Genomic DNA, 20,194 nt, shown 5'->3' on the forward strand with positions numbered 1-20,194 from the left:
GCTAACGTGGGAGAATCACTTGAACCCAGGAGGCAGAGGATGTAGTGAGCGGAAATCACTCTATTGCTCTCCAGCCTGGGTAACAAAGTGAGACTCCATCTCAAAAAGAAAAAAAATATATAATACACATATATAAAACTTACCCATACACTCCAAATACAACCCACTGCAAACTTTGGGTGTATTTCCTCCCGAGTACAGCTATAAAATAGAGCCTAAGATACTTCACACAAATGAAATCAGTTGACATACAATTTTACATTCCACTTTTTCATGCTGCCAGGTTATTTCCTCTTCCCATCAGAAGTTCTTCTAAAGCACAAAAACAATGTAAGTCTTCAAGAGCGCCCTTATCAAACTAGCTGCACAATTACTAGGAATATTAGGAAAGATAGGTCTAAAGGTTTTGTTTCTTTCTTTGGTTCTTATGTTTTTATCTAAAAAATTCCATATAATCCTAATATCCATAAATATTTTTTAAAAATGAAAGCCCCAGAATCTCAGGTCCGCTAAGTTTTAAGTCCAAGTATTTTGGCTAGCGGCAAAATATGTAATACAGCATAATTACACAGCTCCTTCCTCTGAGCACCTCAACTTGTCCTACAAGTACTTCTCACCAGTATCATTAACCCCATTTTACAGATGACGACGCTAGTACAGCAGGGATATGACTTGTCTAAATAAGAATTATCTGGTTACCAATCTAGAAACAGAACCAAAAACTCCTAATATTTACTGCAAAATTACAGATCTAGGTTAGGCTCATGAGAGCATTTTGAAGAGCAAATGCTAGAGGGAATTCTGATAGTTCTAATGTAACCCCAAAATGGGTTTTGGAAAACTGTAGTGATCTAAGGACATCCTCCCAGGGCATGCCAGAAAATACATCTAACCAGCACCTTTCATCCAGTGATCTCGAAGCAAGTTTTCTGTTGTTGTTATTGTTGGGTTCTTTTTGGGTTTTTTTGAGACAAAGTATCTCTCTCTTGCCCAGGCTGGAGTGCAGTGGCGGGATCTCGGCTCACTGCAACCTCCACCTCCCGGGTTCAGACAATTTTCCTGCCTCAGCCTCCCGAGTAGCTGAGATTGCAGGCATTTGCATTTTTAGTAAAGACCGGTTTTCACCATGTTGGCCAGGCTAGTCTCGAACTCCTTACCTCAAATTATCCACCTGCCTTGGCCTCCCAAAGTGCGGGAATTACAAGCGTGACCCACCACGCCTGGCCTCAAAGCAAGTTTTGCTGGAACTAGTACTGACTGGCCCATTATCATGCTCCAAAATTACAGGTGAGGAAAGTGAGACAAAAGAAAAGTAAAACAAATATCCCCAACAATCCGTGATTAGCACAGGACTAGACTCTTTCTCTCACCTCACCCCACCCCAAAGGGAGCCAAGTAGGCAGAGATTCCCAGTGGACTGACAAGGAGAGTGAGGACTTTACTGTCTCTAACAGAAAGGAAAAATCTACTGGGAGGGAAAGGTAGGGTAGGAGAATGAAAAGAGGACCAATTAGAAGCCAGAGACAGAGTATAAGCCAAATCTAACTGGAGCCAGAGAAAAAATCACAATGTAAGATCTGCACATTAGTCCAGTGGGATATACCAGGTCACACATACAATAATGGCTCAGGAACTTCTAAAGCATTTTATAGGCACTTAGAGGCCTTGGTATATACAATGCCTGATCTGACTAGGTTAAACCTCTGTACTCTCAACATATAAAATGTCTTTGGGATTATTCACCCAAAACACAGAGAATGGCAGTATTGTCTCCCATCCTTATTCAATCACAAAAACCAAACAACCCTGAGAATTAAACTCTTTTTACTAACGTTAAGAGACTTCTCCAGTTCATGGTCTCATATTCTCTAAGCCATAAATTAAAATTAAGAACTTTGGAATGTGAAGGCAGCCACCAACACTTCTCACCTCAAAGTTACTAATCTTAGCATTCAACACAGATGAGGCAGGAAGGTTGCAAAATTTGCTAAACCAGACTACAGCTGGAGACAGAGTTGAGACAACACTGAAAACACAAAAGCATTTAGTTCAGTGAGAATAGCTGGTGACATGCACGTCTAGAATACTGAAATGACTATAATTTCTTATCACTCACCTTGGTATTTCTGCATTTTGTAGTTCTCTCTTCTCAAAAGTCAAATATGAGTTAACTACATGTCACAGTACAAAATGGATTGGGTAGGTGCAGTTTCAGTGGAAATTTATATCTATACATCCAAACTATCAGTTGCCAGAAAAACTGTTTCTCTCCCCTTCCCTGCTCATTTTAAAGGTCCTAATTACCAGAACACAATGAAAGTAGCAAAACTACGGTAAGACAAACACATACTTACACACTTCCAGTTTAAAAGGTGAAAATACACAGAGGTAACTTCCATTTAGCTCACTCCCCTAAGTCATTCTCCTTGTGGATCTCCTCTTTATGGGCCTTGTTTAAGGTGACTTGCAGCATGTTCACACCCAGCGTGAAGTGTATCATCATCACCTGCAAATATTTCTAAGTGGGATCAGTTCTGTTAATAACTTAATGACTATTTCTAAAGGTAGTAATAAGTACAACAGGATTGTTGTAGCAAACTTAAAACTCACACCAGCAGCCAGCAATGACCTTTAAAGAAACTTTTCATCTAAAGAAAGTTAGAGAAATTTATTCGAGTCAAATATTTAAAATGAGGGGGCTGAAAATAGGAAAGCAAAGAAGAGATGAAAAACTAGGGAAGGAGAGTAGGAGGTGATAAAAAAGTACTCATTTTTAATATCAGCCATTTAGCTGTGTACCCTCAAAAGCCATGACACTCTTCATTTAGTGAATAATTGAGAACAGAACAGATAGACTCCTCACAATCTATATTTTTAACTAGTCTACCATGGATATTAGCCTTAGATGGGAAATGAAAAAATTAATGAACAAAAAGCAAGCCTACTAATTGATTATCTGGGGGGGTGTGAGGGAACTGTGCTTTTCTTGTTAAAGCAAAAGTTGACTTCTAAAAGGTAAATAATAAATTCTAGCTTCAACAATTTCTCTCCATTTCATCAAATTCTGGATATTTGAACTTCATTACATTTCAAAAGGGATGCTGGGGCCCAGGACACACTACCCTAAAATATGACAGCAGGAGATCAAAATATGCCACCCCAAAATATACTTCCTTGGCATATTTTGAGCTGGTTATTTTGAGATACTGCAGACACAGAGATGACAAGAAAAACTGTCCTTTTTTTCTTTTGTAAAAAGAAATTTGCATCTATAAAGGAAATCTACATTAGTAAAATATCTGTACCAGGAATAGGGCTGCTCCAGACAACTTTTATTACTTGAGAGACTTTATCTTCAAAAGCAAGACAGTTTTTATTCAACATATAATTCTTCCCCTCATCCTCGTTTAACTTATGTGGCCACTCCCTCCCAAAATACCCCAAACCCTAATTCTTTTCTGTAGCTCAGTATACAATACAAGCTTCAATCAAGCAACCTGCATTATATTTTGTGGGACTCTTGTGCAAATTTAGGTATAAATAAAATGCTTTCTTTCTCCTGTTAGAGTCTGCCTTGTGTCAATTTATTTCTTCCCGCCCCCACCCCCAATAGAATCTTGCTCTGTCACCTAGGCTAGAATGCAGTGACACAATCTCAGCTCTCTGCAGCCTCCACCTCCTAAGTTCAAGCAATTCTCATGCCTCAGTCTCCCAAATAACTGGGATTACAGGTGTGCACCACCATACCTGGCTAATTTTTGTATTTTTAGTAGAGATGGGGTTTCACCATGTTGGCCAGGCTGCTCTCCAACTCCTGAGTTCAAGTGATCCACCCACCTGGATATCCCAAAGTGCTAGGATCACAAGCATAAGCCACTGTGCCCAGTTATCTTGTATCAGTTTAAATCACGGTCCAGCCAAAGAACTTAGAATGATAGGGGGAAGCAATTTTTCCCTACCATATAGCTTCTGGTGCCCAATTTGGAGCATCCTTCACTGGCTGGGACACTACTAGCTCCAGGACTGCTCCAGCTGCAGGATCCTGAGACCCCTGACAAAACGCCAGCTGCAGCTAAGACTTCTTACCACATTGGGCTCCCATGTCTCTGCCTACAAAGTCTAGTCAAAGCAATAGTGGTAAGAGCCTCTTTGTCTTTTTCTCTTTATCTGTATAATCCCCATTAACTTACAGCTGAGGATGCTCCATAGGCTTCAATCATCTGACTCTTCAAGTCACCAGTGCGTACAAAACTACAATTTTTTTTTTATCCTGTTAGTCTGCCTTATGTCAATTTAATTCATGGCTCAGCCAAAGAACTTAGAGTAGAGGAAAGCCATTTTGTGTTCCCCTACAGGGATAATTATTGATGAAGGTTCTGATTACATTCAGAAAACAGAAACACAGTCATAAACTTTTACTTAGTAGCAGCAGAACACTCTCTTCCTCAGGTCGAAATAGATACGAATGGGCCAAGGGTTTCCTTTTGCAGCTCCTTCCAACTGTTGATACTTTGTATTGGTGATACTAGTAAAGGAAATCACAAAAAATTCTTTCTACCATGTATACTTAGATGCAAAACAGTTCAAGCACCCCGAAATGTCAAACTAGTCAAAAAAAATTCAAATTTAAAAACACAAGAAGTAAATGTGATTTTTAGCATTTTCTTATTATTGTGCACTATTTTCATAGGCTCAGGCTTCCATAAAAAGCAAGTGTATTCAACTATACCCAGCAGAAATAAAATCATTAATACTTTCTTACGGCATTCCAATTTTACTTTTTTCCTGTCTTCCTCTGCTGAAGGAGCCAAAATGTGTATTTCCCTACACTATCACAGGAAACAAAACAAGGGAATTCCATCTAAATTGAAGGATGTCAAATTCCCAGGCATCGCCAAGCAGGATGTCAAAGGTCATGCCCCATATCTGGCCAGCCCAAAATACTATTAATATATTTACAGACAGAATGAGTAATCACAAATCCAAAAGCTTTAGCCTGATGAAAGAGAGAAGGGGAATTAAAATTACGTTTTCAAAAAAATAAAAGATGAAAAAAATTTTTTAAATTAAGTTTTCCTAAGTTTTCTTAAGCCTATGTGGCTATGCTGTCCTAGTAACATTCAGGTTCATTTGCACAATAAACATGATCTAACAAGTCATTATGCTCTAATCAGCAGCCCTTGATGTGATGTGCCTTGTGCAGGTCTGCAGGAAGGTGGCTGTTAACTTGTTTCAGGCCAGAGTAACAAGATAGCAACCTGAGGGAGCAGGGACACATCCCCTGGAGAAGTGGGCTTTTGTGCAAAAAGCCCATCACAAACCTTAAGGTTTAATAAAAGTCAATGTCATTTTAAGTGAGTCTCAGCAAGCCACACAGAAACAAGCTTCATAAGGGCACATGACTGAGTGGGAAGGGGATGTCTTCATTTCAAATCCCTGGAGTGTAGTTACACAGTTAAGGATCACAGATAATTCTATCTTGAAAAAAATCCCTCTGATGCATTACCCTAGATTCTAAAGTGTTTTAAGTTCTCATTTTATCTCTCTGACTTAGTTACTTCTTCCTCCCCATACACTTTAAAATGAATTCTCTGAAACAAAAATGGAGGGGGGGTGTAAATGAGGCTTAATTGGAGGCCTCCAAGTTGTCAATCATGACAGAATTGATGACTTCCGTGGATAAAAGTGTTTTCCTTTTCCCTTCTTGCTATCAACACAGGAGGAAGTCATGGTTAGTCTAAGAAACATAACCATCAACAGTTTGACTTTGATTAAAATGTGTCCGCACTTTCATCACAACAGAAATTATTAAGTAGGTTAAGCATTTTATATAATCCAAGATCATTTACATCGTTCAATGAGATCACAGGGTGCAATAATTATTTTAATTTTTTTCTTAGAAATATAATGTATAAGGCATATAATCAAATTAGGTAATAAATTGAGAAACTGATTGACTTCAAACATACACCCTCCAATTGTTTGAGAAAGGAGAAATTCACCATAAATTACGGGCTCCATCTGTATTGATATATTCCCTTCATTTTATTCCACACCCCCCCTATTCTCTACCCCTAGTACAAAATAAAGCAATCACACTAAAGAATGCAATGGCACAAACTTTAACATTCAAACTGTTATAGGAAAGGGGTCCCCGTCCAGACCCCCAAGTGACGGTTCTTGGATCTCACACAAGAAACAATTCTGGGCAAGTCCCTGGAGTAAAGTGAAAGCAAATTTATGAGGAAAGTAAAGTAATAAAAGAATGGCTACTCCATAGACAAAGCAGCCCTTAGGGCTGCTGGTTGCCCATTTTTACGGTTATTTCTTGATGATATGCTAAACAAGGGGGTAGATCATTCATGCCTCCCCTTTTTAGACCATATAGGGTAACTTCCTGACGTTGCCACAGCATTTGTAAACTGCCATGGGACTTGTGGGAGTGTAGCAGTGAAGACAACCAGAGGTCACTCTCATGACCATCTTGGTTTTGGTGGGTTTTAACTGGCTTCTTTACTCCAACCTGTTTAATCAGCAAGGTCTTTATGATCTGTATCTTGTGACGACCTCCTATCTCATTCTGTGACTTAGAATGCCTTAACCATCTGGGAACGTAGCCCAGTAGGTCTCAGCCTCATTTTACTCAGCTCCTATTCAAAATGGAGTTGCTCTGGTTCACACACCTCTGACAAAACTACTTTTTAAAAGGTTTGACTCTCAATTAAGCTAAACAGATTAAAAATATTTATTTCTGTAGGCCGGGTGCAGTGGCTTACATCTGTAATCTCAGCACTTTGGGAGGCCGAGGCGGGTGGATCACGAGGTCAGGAGATCGAGACCATCCTGGGTAACACAGTGAAACCCCATTTCTACTAAAAATACAAAAGATTAGCCAGGCATGGTGGCACGCACCTATAGTCCCAGCTACTCAGGAGGCTGAGGCAGGAGAATCGCTTGAACCCGGGAGGTGGATGTTGCAGGGAGCAGATACCTCGCCACTGCACTCCAACCTGGCAACGAAGCAAGATTGACCCTCAAAAAAAATAAAAAAAAGGATATTTATTCCTGAATTAGACACCACAGGGAGAACTGCAGGCTAAAAAAAAGATCATAAAGAAGGGCAGTGACACCCTGAGGGTCCACTCCTCAAGCACAGGGACAGGCCCAAACGCTCAAAAACAGGCAGGTAATTTTTGAAGCCTGTGACAATCGTGCTTTTTAAATTTTTTTATTTTAATAACCTGGATTCTGCTTTTGTTTAGCTTTTTTTTTTTGAGATGGAGTCTCGATCTATCACCCAGGCTAGAGTGCAGTGGCGTGATCTTGGCTGACTACAACCTTCACCTCCTGGATTCAAGCAATTCTGTCTCAGCCTCCCATAGCAGGGACTAGAGGCTTGCCCAGCTAATTTTCGTATTTTTAGTAGAGACTGGGTTTCACCATATTGGCCAGGCTGGTCTCGAATTCCTGATCTCAAGTGATCCGCCGCCTCTGCCTCCCAAAGTGCTGGAGTTACAGGTGTGAGTCACCACGCCCAGCCTAAGTTTTTTTTGTTTTTTGGTTTTTGTTTGTTTGAAACAGAGGTGTCACTCTGTCACCCAGGCTGGAGTACAGTGGCTCTATGCAACCACTGCAGAGTGCTCACTGCAACCTCCGCCTCCCAGGTTCAAGCAACTCTCCTGCCTCAGCCTCCTGAGTAGCTGGGACTACAGGCACGTGCCACCACACCTAGGTAATTTTTCGTATTTTTAATAGAGGTGGGGTTTCACTTCACCGTTAGCCAGGATGGTCTTGATCTCCTGACCTCATGATCTGGCCACCTTGGCCTCTCAAACTGCTAGGATTACAGGTATGAGCCACCATGCCCAGCCTGGTTTTTGTTTTTTTAAGAGACACGGTCCCAGTGTGTTGCCCAGCCTGGCCTTCAATTCCTGGGCTCAAAGGATCCTCTGGCCTCAGCCTAGCGAACAGCCAAGGCTATAGGCACACACCACTCTCTCTGCCTGGCTTGGCTGGACTCTTTCTTTTTATTTATGAAAAGTACAATTTAGGTATAGCTCAGAACATTGATAGTCTCAAAATGGCATTTCAAGAAATACAAAGCACCTTAAAGAAACATCCAGAATTACTGGAATATAATACCCTAGGAGAACAACCACAGAGCCCAGAGGTCACAGCAGGGAAAATATCCACTCCAAAACCAGAAAAAATGTCAGTAACATCAAAACACACCTAATTACAGGTATATTTAACCCTGATAATTTTCCTTAGCATTTATCTTTTTTAATTATACCAAAGACTTCAAGAGAAAAAAAAAAAAGTAAAATTTTGATGATCTCTAAAATGTAGTTGTCACCTAAGTGTTTAAAAAGTGTTTTATCATAATCAGAAAGCTTTCATGTTAATACAAATGCATAACATATATACATATAAATATACATTTATAATATAATTTATTATAAATAAATCGAGGTCCTACAAAATTCATTCTCACAAATCGCGCAAACTGCTCCAGGCACACCAGTAACAGAAGACACTGAGTATAGGAATCTTTCAAATTCAACGTATGTAAATGTCATAATGGGCCACTAAAGAGAAAATTAAATCCTAAAAGGTTGAAGGAGACAGACCAATTCAGACACAGATTACAGAACTCTCAGGGTAGGATGATCCACAGGAAGCTTTCCCATTCATCACATGTAAATTTCATGATGGCCTACATACCTACCCATCCAGAGAGAAAAGTTTCCAATGCAACCAGCTTGGTGCCAAGTACACAAACAACCCCAGTTGATATTTACAAGTTTTGCAAGTTCCCCTCTCCTCCCTCCCCTCTCCCCGCTTAGGAGGTAACCCTGCAGAGTTCTGCTACAAACAGATGAGGTAACTGTAACTCAAGATAGCTGGCTTTCTCCTATATTCAAATCACAGCATAGTATGATGGCAGGCTGAAATCTACTGATGTGACAAATTGGTGATTTTTTTTTTTTTGAGACTGAGTCTCCCTCTGTCACCCAGGCTGAAGTGTAGTGACGTGATCTCAGCTCACTGCAACCTCTACCTCTCAGGTTCAAGCGATTCTTCTCCCCTCAGACTCCCAAGCAGCTGGGATTACAGGGGCCTGCCAACACACCTGGCTAATTTTTGTATTTTTAGTAGAGATGGGGTTTCGCCATGTTGCCCAGGCTGGTCTCAAATTTCTGACCTCAGGTTATCTTCCCGCCTTGGCCTCCCAAGTACTGGGATTACAGAGGTGAGCCACCATGCCCACCCAAATTGATGATTCTGCAAATTAAACCTCACAGCTCATGAAGCCGCATCATCTCTGACACAAAATTATGGTGACTGAACATACTCATCTTGATGTTACCTATGCAACCCTACCCTGAAGGTCAGAGAAGAGAAAAAAACGTTTTCATGTCAATACAGAACAATTAAATCCACATTGTGACTGTCACTGCCTCAAGAATCCGCCAAAATAAGAGCTTCTGGCTAAACCATATGCAAACCATTTCCTTTGACCTTGCTTCCAAGCAACCAAAATGTCTCAAGTATTTGACATGTACTTGTATGGACCACTCCCAAATGTTTATGCGGTTATTTTGTTTTCAAGTTTTGAAGGACACAATATTTATGAGCCTGGGAATTAGGTGTTCAATTATAATTTCTCTCTCCAAACTAAATTTGAAATCTAAATGCATTTCTTCCCCCTGAGGCCCCCCAAGACAGAGTCTCTCTCTGTCACCCAAACCAGAGTGCAATGGCGAGATCTCGGCTCACTGCAACCTCTGACTCCTAGGTTCAAGCGATCCTCCTGCCTCAGACTCCTGAGTAGCTAGGATTACAGGCACACACCACCACGCCCAGCTAACTTTTATATTTTTAGTAGAGACAGGGTTTCACCATGTTGGCCAGGCTGGTCTTAAACTCTTGACCTCATGATCTGCCCACCTCAGCCTCCCAAAGTGCTGAGATTGCAGGCGTGAGCCAGTGCCCAGCTTCTAAATGCATTTCTTTTCAGATACAGAATGCAGGGAGCCTTTTCACTCTCACCCTTGCCACCACTGCAAAGATGAAGACCCTCTCATTCTGTGCTGGGGATTCCTCACTCAAAGAGGGGTTTTCCCTCAGCCACTTGCACGGCAGGCTTCTGAGCATGGTAGGCTTCTGAGCATTGTACCAGCAGAGGAAAGACACTAATTTTTTCATTAAAAAAGGAAAACCAGGCCGGGCGAGGTGGCTCACGCCTGTAATCCCAGCACTTTGGGAGGCCGAGGCGGGTGGATCACGAGGTCAAGAGATGGAGACCATCCTGGTCAACATGGTGAAACCCCATCTCTACTAAAAATACAAAAAATTAGCTGGGCATGGTGGCGCGTGCCTGTAATCCCAGCTACTCAGGAGGCTGAGGCAGGAGAATTGCCTGAACCCAGGAGGCGGAGGTTGCAGTGAGCCAAGATTGCGCCACTGCACTCCAGCCTGGGTAACAAGAGCAAAACTCCGTCTCAAAAAAAAAAAAAAAGGAAAACCAGTATGAAAGGAGAGGGCAGAAACACTGAGGAGACAAAGCCCAGTGCCTCCAGGCCTCAGCTTACTCTTCAGAATGCCAAGCCATTGAAGAAATCTTTATCTTCCCATATAATCCAAATGTGAATCAGCCAGAAGCTCTTATTTTGGCAGATTCTTTCTATATTGACATGAAAAAGTTTTTTTCTCTTCTCTTTTTTTCTTTTCTCTTCCTCCTTTCCTCATTAGGCCCAAATAAGACTTAGAGGATTAATCATGCACTTTGGCTTTTTTACTACAGTCACAAAATGCAACCACTAGGTTTCCCTCCCTTTCCTGATTCCAGGTTCACTTAGCTACTTTCACATTTTTAACTGAGCAAATTCAGCCCTTCACCATGACTTATTTTCCAGATTGTGAGGAACAGCAATTGAAAAAAACTGCTTATCCAAGAAATATCTTTAATCAAACAAAAAAGAACAAAAGGATACAAGGGAAATCGCTTCCACCCTCTTTCTCATCACCGGTTCGCTTTAATCAGGTAAGATAGGTAGGAGCTCCACAGCTGTTAAGTTCATGGGATATATAATTAGGACCAGCTTTGTAACTGGAATTGCACAAAGAATGAATGACATTGTTATTAAGACAAATATCGAGGCTAGGTGCAGTGGCTCACGTCTGTAATCCTAGCACTTTGGGAGGCCAAAGTGGGTGGATCACCTGAGGTCAGGAGTTCAAGACCAGCCTGGCCATCATGGTGAAATCCCATTTTAATAAATAAATAAATAAATAAATAAATAAAATAAGACAAATATCATCTAGGGAGAAAATACATCAAGGCAGAAAAAGATTTTCTCTTTAGGTCTCAAAGATCTGTATAGAGACGCTGGAACCAAGTCACACTGAAAAAGTTGGCAGCGTGGAAATTTCTGTGTGGCTGGCCAGAGATGTATAAAAGATAGAGTGGGGCTTGTTGGAGATAACAGCATTTCCCAGATGAGTGGTGCTGCAGTGTAGACCAAGGGGCCATGACACTTTAGAGGTGGTACTGGCCTCTGAGAAGGCAGAGGTCTCTAAGAATTAAAGAACTCGTATGACTCAAGGTCAGCAGAGATAGGCTACCTTGGAAGAAATGATCTACCTCCCCTCCCTAAGGGAGATAAGACCCTACTACATTTCTTCCCTTCAAAATTAGAACCAAGATGAGAAAAGAGTTGAAGGATGAAGATGTTTTACATAATACCTTTACTTACAGAAATGAAAAGACCAAAGATGAGCTGTTAATTCTGAACTTCACTGGATCTACAAACATCCATAGTGGTAGGCAGGGCATGGGAGCTTATACCAGTAATCCCAACACATTGAGAGGCCAAGGTGGGCAGATCACTTGAAGTCAGGAGTTTGAGACCAGCCTGGTCAATGTGATGAAACCTCGTCTCTACTAAAAATACAAAAATTAGCCAGGCATGGTGTGCCTGTAATTCCAGCTACTTGGGAGGCTGAGGCAGGAGAATTGCTTGAACCTGGGAGACAGAGGTTACAGTGAGCTGAGATTGGACCACTGCATTCCAGCCTGGGTGACAGAGTGAGACTCCATCTCAAAAAAAAAAAAAAAAAAAAAATTAGGCTGGTCAATTCCATATCGTTTCCTAGTTGGTTTTGACTAGTTTTCCCTGGCATCATTAACAATCATGCAAGTGTGAGATCCTCGTATGCTTTGAAAGCTATTTTTTCCACATGGAAGGTAACTTAGACATTTAATAAAACCTCATGGTAGTGGGCTTTTCATTTACTTTAACTGTCTCCCATGACTGAGCAGCAGTGTATTTTTTAAATAAAATGTTTGCTTCTATAAGGACAAACATATTAGTAAAATAGCTTTCTGCATTTTTTTTTTAAGGCAGTCTCACTGTCACCTAGGCTAGAGTGCAGTGGCACAATCTCAGCTCACTGCAGCCTCCACCTCATAGGTTCAAGGGATTCTCATGCCTCAGCCTCCTGAGTAGCTGAGGCCACAGGCATGCACCACGACAACTGTTTTTTGTATTTTTAGTAGAGACAGGATTTCACCATATTGGCCAGGCCAACTCCTGGCTTCCAGTGATCCACTCACCTCAACCTCTCAAAGTGCTGGGATTACAGGTGTGAGCCACCGCACCCAGACAGCTTTCCTCAATACTTGTCATTTCTAAATGGCTGATGAGTTTTAATTAATCTGTATCTGTGCCTTCTGATGTGCCACAATGTCGGTTTTACTGCATAAACCTTTTGGTTCAACATGAGCTAGTCAGAGTCACTCCAAGTACACTTTACACTGAATACGTTCAGTCCTGTTGGCCTGTATGGTGTCAATTTTGGGTTTGGCCTAAATTTAACCTCTTCCAGATCTACTGAAATACCCCATATTATAATCTTCATTCTTGCACTTGGGTTAGTGGGAAGAGAAATATTACAATGAGAAAGCTATCAAGAATATCTAATATTTAGCTAGTGCAATATTAGAACTGACAGTTACATTGTGAAGTATCTTTTGAAGCCAATATAGCCTTCCTTTACAATTGCCTTACGTATATTTTGAAATTCCTGACTTCAGAATTTCTCATTTTTCAAAAAAACAAGAATTATATTTAATAGTAATCTTTCTTTCTCTGAATCACTCTGTTACCAGGACACTGGACCTCATAGAAGTTAATTTTAAAGAACAGATCAAGCAAAAAACTAAATACATTGTAAATACCAACTATTCACATAAGTCAATTACATAATCAGTTCTATGTATAACCAAATTCCGTATGTCAGTTTCAAAATTGGCTATAAACTGCATCCCATAGGTCTCCATATTTACACAAGTGTGTTCCTAAGAAGTAACATTTTAAAATGTTTTTAATGTAATCATATTTTCATTTCTTATTTTGCAAAAGCAAAGATATCATTTCATAAGTTTGATCTATAACAAAATGTTATTTTCATATGTCCTTCCTACCTAGACTTTTTTTTTTTTGAGACAGAGTCTTGCTCTGTCCCAGGCTGGAGTGCAGTGGCACGATCTCGGCTCACTGCAACCTCCGCCTCCCGGGTTAAAGCAATTCTCCTGCCTCAGCCTCCCAAGTAGCTGGGACTACAGGCATGCACCACCGTGCTCAGCTAATTTTTCTATTTTTAGTAGAGACAGGGTTTTACCATGTTGGCCAGGATGATCTCAATCTCATGACTTTGTGATCCACCCGCCTTGGCCTCCCAAAGTGCTGGGATTACAGGCATGAGCCACCACGCCCGGCCCCAACCTAGAGTTTTCAAACTTTGTATATACTTCACATGTCTATCACTCAGAGAAACTGATGCTTCCTGTATTTTCAGGCCTTTATGAATTCCAGTCTACCATCCCAAAAATATATCTTGAAAATCAGATGAATTGATGGACAGAAAGGTGTGCATTTACACAAATATATGATCAAGCAAGTATAAAGAAATGGTAATAGTAGAAAAGGTAGTAGTGAAGTATTGGAATGCGAGATTAGAATAATTTACTAAGACAAAAGTATGCCAAATTGCAGGGTCTTTATTGCTGGCGACTACGGAGGACTCACGTCTCTCTAACCCGCGGCCCAGAGCTCAGGGGGAGCAGGGTTTTTAAACTGAAAAACTATATTCTGGTTTTAGGACCAAGGGGGTGAGGGGATGCAGGACAAGCAACTTTACAGCAAGCTAACTGTTTTTATTTACAGAAGCTAAGGTTAGCAGTTATTGCAAGGAAAACGGGGCAGCAGTTACAACTCATTTTTGGAGACACAGCTTTGTCTTATAAAATGGCGTTGCGCAGGTTCTGGCTCTAGGCTAGCTATAGCACAGTAGGTATTACAGCATTCAATTTAAGATTCTTCCAACTTTGCTGAATTGTTGAAAATATTCATAGTGAAACTGTAAGGGAACAATCTCTCATCCCATTTTCTTTCTCTTTTTTTCTTTTCTTTCTTTTTTTTTTTTTTTTTGAGATGAAAGTCTTGCTCTGTCGCTCAGGTTGGAGTGCAGTAGCATGACCTCGGCTAACCACAACCTCTGCCCCACCAGTTCAAGCAATTCTCCTGCCTCAGACTCCCAAGTAGCTAGAACTACAAATGAGTGCCACCACACCTGGTTAATTTTTGTATGTTTAATAGAGATGGGGTTTCGCCACGTTGGCCAGGTTGGTTTCTAACTCCTGATCTCAAATGATCTGCCCACCTCAGCCTCTCAAAGTGCTGGGATTATAGGCGTGAGCCACTGTGCCAGGCCCATTCTCCCATTCTCAATGCCTGGTTCACTGGCCAATACAGAACTTCATTTTTCTCTAAGACACTTAACTCTTCCCACTGTGTATCACAGTTATTTACATGTTGCATCTAGTCTTCCTACTGGATCTATGTTTCGAGTCATTGCTACCACTCAAAAGCACCTAGCACATTTTGTACACAGTAATCAATCAACAAATAAATGGAAAAAAAAAGTACTTTGACAATCTGTTGAAAATAAAATCATCACTGTTCTTTAGTTATACTACTTCTTAAACTATTCTCACATGATACAGATTGTGATACTCTCAACACACAGGAAGCTGAAATATAAAAGACTCATGTTTCAAGAAAGAATTTTTTTCCTAACGTTATTTACAATATAACTGAGAAGCCAAGACATGCATACGTTAAAGTTAAATTATATATAATACACAGCAGCATGAATTAAAAGATTATAAGATATTCACTCAGAGGGCAAAAATTCCTCTGGGCAGGAGCCAAGACTGGAAGTTGGTGAACTGACTTGAGCCTTGCAAACTGAGCAGGATCTGCAAAATTTGGGGGCACAAGATGATCTAAGCTCTGGGGACAGGATGGTCCAGGCCTGAAATACTAAAAGCTAAAGTAGGGGAATGGTTAGAGGGTGGGAACTTAAAGTCTCAGCAGACCCCAAGAAAGAAGAGTTAACAGACTTGGGAACACTAAACACCAGGAGAGTACTCAAGAGGACATCAAGGTTTGAGAACTAGGAAAAGATCTAACTAGACCATTACCCCAACTGGGGACCTCGAAATGAGCCATCTGAGGGCAGGGGAAAATACAATATGTTTGGTTTTAGACATACTGGATTTGAGGCAGAAGTGGGACATCCACAGCCTTTAGGTAATTGGACACACAAGGCAACAGAGGAGTAAGTTACTTAGGAAAAGACCAGAGAAGTCCTCAACTAGTCCTGAGGTATGTTTATGATTGAGGATAGGAGAAGGAAAAATAAGGACAGGAGAAGGAAAAATAAAACCAACTGGAGAAGCCAGATGACAAGAGGACCAGGGTAGTACATTGTAATGAAATCCAAGATAAGAAAGGATTTCTCAAAGCAAAGGTAAGAAAAGGAAGACTTAGACACACACACACACAGCCAACTCCCATAAAGAGTGCAGCTTTAGTGATCATCAGAACAAAAACCAGAATTGGGGGCTACAGAGGCTGCTTCCCTGCATAGTTCTCCCTCGACTTTTTTTCCTGTAATGAACATAGCTTTAAATAAAGGACACATTTTGAATTTATGCCCTTATTAAAGTAATACATGAAGGTAAAAATTCACTAAATGATATGATAAGGAGCTGCAGATTTACCGTTTCAGTTGTATTAGGCTTAATGTCAAAACTAAATTGCTTTTTTCTTTTTAGCTTTTATCAAAACTATACAAAAATGGTAAAGGGAAAAAAAAAGTAGCCCAAATGCCTGCCAAGTGGCAAGAATAAGTCAATCCAAGACTCAACTATTCGCAGTGCTTAACCTACTAAGTTGATAAGCCATAGGCAGACAGAGTGGAGTAAACTGGGATGCTAATGAAAAAAGAAAGTTTTTAAAAAGCTTGAACCACATAAAATAACCAATGTACAAAAATGTATTTTTCAAGTTTCCGATGTTCCTTATAAGACTACAGATATCAAGTAGTAATATCTACAAAGAATTTCTGTGCCACTGACTTGATTTTTGTTCATCCTCATCAGCAACTGGCAAAGAGGAAGATGTTTTCCACACTTAAAGTATGTGTACACAGTATATCCCTTAGGCACCAAAATAAACACTTTTTCAAGTGCGTGTGGTCTACTCTGTTTCACAACTGAGGAACACCACCAGAAGCATCAGAATTCTGTATGCACCAAGAAAAGGTGGAAGGTTATATGACCCCAGGGAGATCCTGGGGGGTTGAGAGAGTCTCTTCAAGTTGTTGCTACAAAGGCAAAGGCAAATCTTGAACTGCAGGGAAGCAGACAAACTCCCACACAATCGAAAATTCTGCTTTCCCCATTCACTATGTGGTATTTACACTCCCTTTCCAAGAGGAAGCCCCAAAGCTACAGCACATATAGGCCAAAAAATGGCTGGGTAAATTCCCATGATGCCAGAGAACTGGGTAGTTTCCAAGGGCAGAGTGTTCCAGAAAAATGCAAATCATTCAGGCTTCCCCAAAGAAATTCCAGTCAAACACAGCTGCTATCTTAGAAAGTCTAATACAAAACTGCAGTTTAGATGCTTGGATGAAAGGGCTAGAAGCACAGGACAGGCAACATGTTTACAGTCTACAAGGATTCTAACTCACCACTGAATATTCTTCTCCCTCATCCCCATTTCATATCGCCTCTGAGAAGACTCCCTGTGTGTGCAGAGCATGAAATCCATCAATACCTGTGTCTGCCGCCAATGTGATTCTGGGGTCTTAAAGACCTTTAACTTTTTTCAAATTTACAATTAAATTTGAGAATTAAAATGCCTTATTTTCAGTAGTCAAGTGTTTGTCATTAAAAAAAAAAAAAAAAAAAAACTGGGCCTGGCTCCCACCTATAATCCCAAGTACTCTATACTCGGGAGGCTGAGGCAGGAGGATCACTTAAGCCCGGGGCAGGCAGAGGCTGCAGTGAGCTGAGATCAAGCCACTGCACTCTTACCTGGACAGGAGAGTGAGACCCTCTCTCAGAAAAACAACAACAACAACAACAAAAACAGTATCATTCAAAAACAGTGGCCAATCTTCTCACCATCCCGTGAACCAAGGACTTGCCACAAAACCATGTATAAAAAGTAAAGTTCTTGAGAATCTGAAATAAAGTATTCTGATTTGGCATCTATTTTGGAATTTCCAAACAAAATGTTTCAGCTGTCAGACACAGTCAGGTAACTTTCAGCCTTTAATAAGACGCTACATTTAGCTGCATAACCCCCTCCCTCATTTTGAGTTCTTTCTTCATTCTCATTTCCCCAAATATATATAAAGATTATTAAGGCTTTCTTTAAGGTAATTTCAGTGACAATCCAGAAGTGGGAAAGATGGCTCAGATCCTCTAACCACTCAATCTCACCAGGATTCTCTAAGTCAAATGTGACCATGCAACAAAAAAAGCAGCCATCTTTCTAATGGGATCTCTGTGGCTGGTTAAATTACTCACCAACAGATTATACCCAAATTACAAAATATTTATTTTAAAATATAAGAAAATTCAGTCAGTTCCTAGGCCAAATATAAGAAATGTCACTCCAAATTAAAAATTTATCTTAAAGATAAAAAGCTTTGGAGCCAGGCACTGAAACTTTGAGAGTCCAAGACGGGTGGATCACAAGGTCAGGAGTTCGAGACCATCCTGGCCAACATGGTGAAACCCTGTCTCTACTAAAAATTAAAACATTAGCTAGGCGTAGTGGCACTCGCCTGTAGTCCCAGCTACTCGGGAGGCTGAGGCAGGAGAATTGCTTTAACCCGGGAGGCCAAGGTTGCAGTGAGCCGAGATCAAGCCACTGCACTCTAGCCTGGGCGACAGAGGGAGACTGTCTCAAAAAAAAAAAAAAAAAAAAAAAAAAGATTAAAAGCTTTATCTTCAACTAAAATCAAAGAGGTATCCTCTAGTAAAACAATTTCTTTATCCAGAGTTAAGTGGTATAATCAAAGTCATTCTTTTAACCTAAACAGTGTTCCAAATAATATCAAAACAAAAGAGTCAACTCAAAACTGCCATTTATTTTAAAATTCGGAGTTCACAATACCACTTCCCAAGTTTTAGAAGGCTTTCTATGTGAGAAAACAGGTCATGGAAATTAAGTTTCACTATTTATAAATACTGCACTAGATTTAGAAGATCCCGGGTTTTCCAAAAGCCTTAGGTCCCACCTTGTGTGTGACTTTATGGCTATTCTAGCCAATATTAAAACAAGTGTAAGACATTTAACATATCATCCTCACAAACACAAAATGCATATCCTTCAAATATAGCCAGCACTTAACTATCTAAAGAATGACATTAAAAGTTTTTGAATTCATTAACAGCTTCCTAACTAGTTTGTCCTATGCAAATGACTCAAACTTTCAGGCAGGCCCCAGGAAGTAGCACACAAGAAACTATTTAAGATTCAGTCTAATTCCCAGTAGTAAATCACAGGAAATATTTTGTTCCAAAGCAACTTCTCCTCGGTCCTAAAACAGGTAAGTTTTGGTTGATTTGCATTTAAAAACTGGATCTAAGTTAAAAGTCATAATAAAATTTCTCTTTTATGAATCTTAGAACAGGAATCTTTCAGATCTGAGAGTGAAACTTGGTTTTAACAAGTAACTCGTTTTTATGAAACTCTAACCAGAAGACTAGTTATGAGTTAGAACAGCTCAGGTTCTTTCTTTTCTTCTTAAAATACTCTTTTACTCAAACTGAAAAAGCACTTGCTGTAATCCGACTTAAATCAACCGACAGTGCACCTGAAACATTTACTCATTTGAGAAAGGCAGCCTGCTCCAGAGCAAAGTCCCATTAGGCTCCCACTGGGAGCTGCCCGCCGGCCTCCAATTCCGGACAGTTAGCCCTTAACAGGTCTCCTAGCTCTGGCAATTTAAAAAAACAAAAATTAAAATTAAAAAAAACTAAATTATTCTCCCATTTTTTAAAAAAATGAGAACAAGAACCTGATAAAATGGTTGCAAAGATGATTTAACATCAGAATCTATTTTCTAAAAACCTAAATCTTAAAAAGTATAAGTTATATTCCCAGTTTAAGACTAACACTCTGACAATGCCATTTGAGACGCAAAACTAAAAATATCCCAAACACTGCCTTTATCTTTAAAAGAAAGGCACTCCAGCAAGTTGAAGTAGGTTGTATCCATTTCCAAGGACTAAAGAATGGTGTAAGTATACACTGTACTTTGAATGCAAAAAAAAGGGGGGGGGACGGGATTTTATTTAATGGCTAATACTCTGTAACAGCTGAAATAGAATTGATAGATGAGCAAGTAAGTCAAGTACTTAAATTCAAATGTTAAGTAAAACAAGACTTGGCAGACAATTTCGATTTTGTGACTTAAAAGAATATATGCCGAGCTTAAAGGTAAGAAGGCACTTTACCTTTTTCAAACACTTGGTAAAATTGCATGTAATGCCTGGTAATGAAGTCATAAGTGATCCCTTTACTCTAAAACATACTTTGGAAAAATAAAATGCATCTTTAACTCCTCCAGGAACTTCAACATGGTGTGAGTAACTTAACCTTTTTGACACGCATTAACCACAAGGATGACACTATATGTAAAATAACCTTGGTTTAACAACTGCGCAGCAAACACCAATCTTTATTATGCTATACAGTCGACATGAGAGGCGAGGAAAGTTTGTTTAAAACGGTGTTTAGCTCGGCCAGGCGCAGTGGCTCAC

General features: G+C 40.2%; 1 protein-coding gene across 1 annotated transcript in view; it reads right to left on the reverse strand.

The window, feature by feature from the left end:
- Positions 1 to 20,194, reverse strand: part of FOXO1 (forkhead box O1) — a 114,605-nt gene that overhangs the window by 91,815 nt on the left and 2,596 nt on the right. The window lies entirely within an intron of this gene.

The sequence above is a fragment of the Aotus nancymaae genome, unplaced genomic scaffold, assembly GCF_030222135.1.
Source record: "Aotus nancymaae isolate 86718 unplaced genomic scaffold, 86718_ANA_hifiasm-v0.15.2.pri h1tg000043l, whole genome shotgun sequence".
Taxonomy (NCBI): domain Eukaryota; kingdom Metazoa; phylum Chordata; class Mammalia; order Primates; family Aotidae; genus Aotus; species Aotus nancymaae.